Source organism: Plectrocnemia conspersa, unplaced genomic scaffold, assembly GCF_051122295.1.
Source record: "Plectrocnemia conspersa isolate PC_06_02 unplaced genomic scaffold, ASM5112229v1 ptg000006l, whole genome shotgun sequence".
NCBI lineage: Eukaryota > Metazoa > Arthropoda > Insecta > Trichoptera > Polycentropodidae > Plectrocnemia > Plectrocnemia conspersa.
Window position 1 is genome coordinate 24,620,542 of NW_028277170.1, and position 7,852 is coordinate 24,628,393.

Below are 7,852 nucleotides of genomic sequence, written 5' to 3' on the forward strand. Positions count from 1 at the left end.
ACCGTCTAACGCCACGCGCATGATATCATACGCTCGTTAAAACCTTCGTTTTTTAAAGAAACGGAAAGGTAAAAGTTGGCAATATATGTTTTAAAAATCAGTTTGAATTCCTAGTAAGCGATTTTAGAGATTTTATTTATAGAATTTGGGACGAAACAGTGGTATATATAATTATAAAGTCATGCCTTGATTTTAGTCGTTTGTATTTGGCGCGGCGGTTCGCACGTGCTACTGCAGCGTCACTCTTAGGGTTGGCACAAACGCGTCGCGGAAATTCGTTTTTTATAATTGAATTTATGAATCGTAATTAAATTATGTCATTAATATTTCAATAATTATAGTGATTTGTAAATAAATACTTGTGAATATAGTAATACGTTATTTCGACTATTTTAATATTGTGGAATGTTTTTGTGATTGGTTTTTATTGTTTTTAATAATTATAATAATAACATAGTAAATATTAAATAATAATAATAACTTATTAAATAATAATAAAAACTATTAAATATTTAATAATAATAATAACTTTTAAATATTTAATAATAATAATAACTCCTAGTACAAATTAAATAAAATGCACATAATAACCAGTTTACATATTTGATTTTGTTTATTACCTACATAGCAGTATGTCGAAATTATCCGAAGCTAGCCAAGATTATGATTCTGACTCGGACATGGAAATAAGTGAAGATGAAAATATGGACCCTACAGAAGTTGAAGATAATATTGAGGAACTGAATGGTTCTGAAATCGAAGGTACAACAACAGTTCCTCAAAGCTTAGCATCATGGGCATCCGGACCCTTCATTCCTGTAGTACACGAATTTGATGCATCTTATTCGGGGAATAATACACTACATTTAACAAAAATTTCGTCAGAATTAGATTTTTTTTTTGAGCATTTTTTAAATGAAGAAATTATGACTAAAATTAGAGATGAAACAAATAGATATTATAAGTATATAACAAAAAAAAAATCTGACACAAAGTTGCAGATTACAAAATTGGGTTGATACAACCATCGACGAAATGTATCTTTTTGTAACTGTGTCAATGATGATGACGAGAAATAGGCATCTTACTATAGAGGAGCACTGGTCAACCAACCCAATTCTACTAAGTCCCATTTTTGGGCTTACAATGTCTAGGAATAGGTATCAAGTTCTTCTCAGTATGCTGCATTTCTCTAACTCTGAGGCACAAACATCTGGAGACAAACTTTTCAAATTAAAATTTTTAGTAGATCACACCAGAAGGACGTTCAAGACTACGATGAGCCCGTATGAAAACCTATGCATAGACGAGAGCATAGTAATGTTCAAAGGTCGCCTACAATTTAAGCAATTTCTCCCGATGAAGAGACATCGAATTGGAGTGAAGTTATTTGTCTTATGCGATGTGAAAACATCGTATATTATTGATTTTATCATTTATTGCGGCCAAGGGACGGATATTTCGGATGAACAATGTTTAGGAGTATCAGGTTCTGTGGTCACTACGCTGCTCAAAGATTATATTGGTAAAGGCCAAAACCTCTGGGTGGACAATTGGTATAGCAGCCCATCGTTATTTCAACATCTCCACGACAACAAAACAAATGCTTGTGGTACAGCGAGGAAAGTTCGCAAGAACATGCCAAAGTTTGAAGGCAAGCTAAAGAAGGGACAATGGGAGTCACAACATCGTGGGCCTTTGTTGGCTAAAAAGTGGCACGATAAAAGAGAAATCCACATGCTTACGACTCTTCATAATGATAGTTTCCTGCCAACTGGAAAAACTAATGTTGTCACAGGTGAACCAATTGTTAAGCCAAACTGCGTTATTGGCTATAATAAAAATATGGGCAGCATAGACAAAACAGACATGATGCTGTCTAGCGTCAATTGCTTGAGAAAAACAATTAAATGCTATAAGAAAATTGCTTTTCATATTTTTGACCTTTACTTATTAAATTCCCTTACGATGTACAAGAACGTTACGGGAAAGAATGTAAGCTTAGCAGACTTTCAGTTGCAAGTTTTAGAGCAGTCGTTACAAAAATATAGTAGAGTTAAAGAATTTGTTATACATCCTCAACCACAATCACCACTCTCCGTAACACGGACAACGTCAAATGCAATTGCAAGTCATATGCCAACAATGCAAACGTCGAAACTTTATAGACAGTGCTACGTTTATGCGCATAGCACAAAAAATAAAAAAAAAAGACGCATGACAACTTATATTTGCTCTTCGTGTAACGTTTCGTTATGTGTATATCCGTGTTTTAGTATTTATCATACACCAGGAGAGTATTAAAATATATTCATAATATCAGTTATAAATCATATGCACCTATAAATACAAATTTTATAATATAAATATTCTATATATAAATGCACTCTTGCCGGTCCCAAGGCCGGATAAAGGAGGAGGGTTTCTATCGTGGGGCAAACCAACCAACATGGAGAAATCCAAATAGTTACGAAAAAGGCAATTTTGCAACCTGGAATATGTAATGTTACAACCAAGAAAAATGCAAGTGTGGCGACTGGCGACCACCATGAATAGCAACAGACCAAAATAAGTTCTGAAAACTTTCTGATTGAATCAACGACTTTCTGATTGAAACGCGAGCCGAGGCAGATACCAGCGTGGCAGAATTGATGCCTTTAGATGCCGTGAAGGTGCAAAAGCAACGGATGAGTATGACAGGAAAATCAAAGCAAGTCTATTTCCTGGTACCGATGATGCTGATGCGTTCACACGAGTGGAAGAATCAACAATACTTAAAGAGTTTGACATTGTCTATATCAACAAGAGGAATTGGATTTTCCGTTTTGACTACAACGCGAATCAGCGCCAACTATGCTGAATTAAATGCAAACATTCCAAGCTGCTATAGTTTGTATAGTGCCTTTCTTGGCCTGTTTGAATCAAAATTGATTAAAATACAAACAGAGAGGGCCCTCTTACCCCGAAATACTGAAGATACTTATGATTATAAGGTGACAGCAAATACTGCGCGCAATGCCCAGTCTTTGGCTATGGTTCCTGAGCCGTTCAGACTATTAATGAACACTATTGGAATTCTCAAACATGGCGAGAAGACATACTTTCCAGCTGTATCTAGACAACACTATGATACTCGTGAAAGACTGATTCCCTTACCAGAAAATCTGCTGCTTTCTAACTTGAGAGCAAATGTTGTTGCTTTGTCAACTCTTGACACTCCCGAAGCATGGAGACAACGTTTCGAACGTAATAGTCCCATTCCCGGAGCTATATGGCACGAACATGTGCTTCAAAATCCTGATGAAATAATTGGGTCAGATTACAACATGGAAGAGGATTTCAGACGTGATGTCTCTTTGATAATGCCATACCTGTCACGACTTCAAACTGTAGAATTCGAAAGTCGGAGCAAGCAAAAACTCGCTTCCAAATATGCAACATCCGATTTCTCGAATTCTACGAAGCGACTCCAGCGATTGGCTAGGAGATCGACGCACAAGCGTGATTGGCCAGCAATGGTGTATCCCACAAAAGAATATAAGCCCGGACTCTGACGAGGAGACGGCAGTTGATCCACAAGACCTTGGCAGAGGGCCCAAGGCATTTAATCCACGAGAGTCAAGCAAGAGACCAGTCGCCAGAGAGCGGAGTCAGCAGCAGCCTTCGTGAGGAACCAGCTACGCGCCTCCACCTGTCGCATGCAGCTTGAGCCATCCTGAGCATCATCAACTGCACGAACTCCGACATCACGAGAAACGTCACGCCGTATTCGTCCATAACAAACTTGTAAATATAAAATAATAAACAGTCTAATAGGATTCACCGAGGAGTCTTATTGGCCACGAGGTCAACCACACCTAGGGTTACGCTCCCTAAACAAGCAATGGCGGAAAAAATACTAAAACTAAAGATAGATCTAGTAGCCCTATAAGAAATTAGGTAGAAAGGCCAAAACCGATCGCCAGTTGTAGCGCCGTGGAAGAAGAATAATATTAATATATTATAAATTATACATATAATTATATATAAAAAATTCCCAGTATATATACAGGGTTTCCTGTATATGTACAGGAAACCCCCGTTCAACGCGGGGGGATATGATCGAGTTAAGAGAAATTTTGCGATCAACGGGGGATTTTTGAAAAAAAAAACGTTGTTAAAGAAGGTTAAGTTATCAAAAATACTATGGTGATGTTTTAAAAGTTAACAAGTGTGATCGGTATTTAAAATAAAATAAAAATGGAAACAAGGACCTCAAAAAGTAGACGATCAACGGTGGAGTCAAATCCTCGTCAGAGCATAAAAGAGTTATCGACCAAGATAGGCTGTCCATGGTCCAAAGTCCAGGAGCATCTACGCCGTTTAGCCCTTTCGTGCCCAGTGGAAATACAGTTTCCCAATTTTGAAATTACCCTAAAAAGTTCAGTGGGAATAACGTTTCCTAATTTTATTCACTACTGCCATCTACCGTCATTATTGGGTATTCCAATAAAACAATTACCCACTTTATCGGTTGAACTTGTAACTGATAGTTGAGTTCTAAGTGACACACGTGTTGGATTGTTTGGAGTGTTGTGCGTGAAATAAGTTGTATTTGTGGTTTTTGACGATTGATTTGAGTTCTATAGACATTTCTTTCACTGTTTGATGTATACAGAGTTGGTAATTTGATTTCAAGGTAAGTCATATTTTATAAGTGGGAAACGGTCTTCCCACAAAGCTAAATGCAGGTTATGTGTCGTCGAAATATGTGACGAATTGTTTATCTTCTAGATGGCTAATAAATGAAACTCGAATAATGCCAATCACATGGAAAAGGCGAAGGAATTCTTGTTTTGACTTCCGGATGATGAAGACATGTCTGATATTGAAGTTGACGATGGTGCACAAGAGGAATTGGAAGCACTTGATAATGTGACCTTGTGTTCGCTACTGTCAATATCGACAAATATAGAAGACGGTGTAGAAAGGACAATCAAGAAATGCCAGCACCACCAGATTCAAGAAGATTGTAGTAATTTAGAAAATATTACAGAAGTTAATTTTAGACAGAAGGCTGCACCTAAGCATATACATTTGACTTTTTGTAGTAAAGCAGCCGATGATTTTTTTAAATCATTCGACGACAATATTATTAAAAATATTGTTATGGAAACAAACAGATATGCGCAGCAAAAACACTCGCAAATGTGGATGGACACATCAGCTGAAGAAATAAGGGCATTCATAGGAGTGCTTATAATTATGGGTATACATCAATTACCTCTGACCCTATTTTAGGTGTACCGGCAGTTTCAGATATGCAATGACTATCTTTAGCAAGACAGTTGATAGGGAACTTTTGTTCAAGGAAGCGCTGTGGCAGACCATCGAGCTTTTTGGCTAATAAAGCTCGAGTACCAGAGGAAACACGTTTAGAATTCGTAGGAAAACATATGCATCTGAAGGGAGAAACCTACAGAAGGTGTAGATTTTGTAGCATCAAAGGGAAGCAGAAAAGGACCAAATGCACGTGTAGAGGTTGCGATGTACCATTGTGTTGCTCACCATGTTTTGATCTTTTCCATAAGAAATAATTTTATTTTTATTTTAATTTGAATGATCTTTTACTTGAAATAAATAATTTAAATTTTTTTTTTATATGCACAATAAATACCACCAAGTATCAGTGGGAAGTATAGATCCCAGTAATTTTTTTATAAGTTCCGATCACTTTTTTAATATTTTTTTTTTTCAATATTTCTTTCATAATAAATAATGACTAAAAATTGCGAAAAAAAAAATTGAGCATGAAAGGGTTAAGAAAGGACCATAATCAAGGTATTTGGGTCATGCATGAATTATCGGCAACAGTGCTCGACCAGTGCTGTACCATCTGTGCATAATTCTGTTTTGAAGTTGACCAATTTTTACTATATATAGTAACTGGAGATGAGAAGTGGGCCCTGTACAAAAAAACAATGGCTTTTTTTGAGAAAGTACCCGTTTCAACCCCTCGACCACCCCTATACAATAAAGAAGGTCTTCCTTTGTGTATGATGGTATTTCTCTACAAGTTGCTTTAACCTGGAGAACTTGAACGATTGAAAGGTGACCTTTAAAAGAAACAATCTGTTTTGATCAATAATAAGCCAAGAATTTTTCATCATGACAACGCGGGGCCTCATACTGCAAAATTGACAAGTCCATGTGTTGTAAACTGACAGTGAAAAATTTAAGGAATATTAGATGGAAATCTTGTTAACGCCATTAGGGCTCTGAAAACTGGGTTAAAAAACATTTACTCTGCATTAAAAGAAATCGTGCAATCGGAAAATGATTCTCTTACACATATAACAGCAGAATCAATTGCGTCCAAGTTTGACAACTTTGAATTCCTTTGTGGACTAATTTTACAATCACCGAGCACGAATTTGATCTCAGGAGCAAATCTTTAAAAAAATGTAATAGAATTTCTTTTGGGATTTCGAGAAATATATTGAATAAGCAAAAGTTCTCGGTTTGACAGCCGATTTCAGTCTGAGCCAGCCGATCTCAATGTAAAATTCAAAAGGGTGTTTTTAATATTTTATTTACATCAACTAATCGATTTTTAAAAGAAAAAAACGTTCCAAAACGATGAGTTGACAATAAATTTCATCGTCAAATAAATTATCAGTGAATACACAACTGAAGAAGCAGCTAAATCTGCTCGTGTATTTATGATACAAAGTTTGCTTTCTTCGTTTAAAAGTGTGCATATTTTAGCTGTAACTCCATTAAGTGAATTGTAGTAAGTCTACAGAATATAGTGAATGGGGCTCTTCATTGGGTTAAGTGCAGCTCCCAAAGTCTCTCGATGAAAATATAGATATTTTTTCCCCCAGTAATAGTTGAATTTTCGCAAGATTTTATATCTAAATGTTGTAAGCGACCAGACGCGCATGTATGAATGCGACTGTCAAAGACGCAAGTGTTGGTGTATAGAAGAAGGAAAAACATTCCCAGATCTAGAAAATAAAACGTAACTTTCTGATTAATGTTCCTCAGATATGTTAGAACATTACATTCAATACATTTAACACAACAAGGGAAAGATAAATGGTCACAAACTCTTTAGTTTTGAAGCAAAACTGCAACGTTTGTAAAAGATCGTAAGAAATGGAAAATAATCAACTTGTCAAATATATACTTAAATTAATTAACCTGCCGTTGGTCGCACGGCGGCACAGCGCTCACCCTATCGGTTTTTTTTTGTATGAAACACATATATATATAACTTGCGGGTCCCTCTACTTCTCAAGAATTATGTTTTTTCAATATTGCAGACTCAAACACATAAAGAACCGAGGCGGCTATTCGCTCAGGCGCAACCAACGACATAAGCAATACTCGCGCAACCAACGGCAGGTTAAAGGGTAAATTTAAAAATCTCTCTCACCTAGTCGCTTTAAAAAAGCAAGATGGAAAATTAGTGTTAAATATATTTAACGACAATGTTATAGATAAGGCTGTTAAAAATAGGCCAGCAGCATAGTTTATGTGTTAATAAAAACGTGGTAGAATATAGTAAATGTAAAAACACTGCACAAAGATGACAGATTTAAAAAAAATAAAAATTCTCTCGTACCTGTTGAAGAAAATTCAGTATCCAATAAAAATCTAAACACTAGGTTTACGCCACCCGTCATATTGACGGGTTTCTGATTAATATTCCGATTTGATTTGTATCACAGTTTTTTTTACTCCTTTTTATATTTGAATGCAAGTATATTGACACTATTTTTATTTTCATTTTTAAAAATCTGGTCACTATATACATATTTTTAATGACACCTGTTAAATTGACTCGTAAACCTAGTGTTATTAGCGT

The 7,852-nt window shown here is 35.9% G+C and overlaps 1 long non-coding RNA gene across 1 annotated transcript; it reads left to right on the plus strand.

Moving 5' to 3' along the window:
- Window positions 1-4,501: 4,501 nt before the first annotated feature.
- Window positions 4,502-5,680, plus strand: LOC148234600 (uncharacterized). The gene is made up of 2 exons (XR_015809845.1): window positions 4,502-4,678; window positions 4,774-5,680. It is a non-coding gene; the product is annotated as an uncharacterized LOC148234600 (long non-coding RNA).
- Window positions 5,681-7,852: the final 2,172 nt, after the last annotated feature.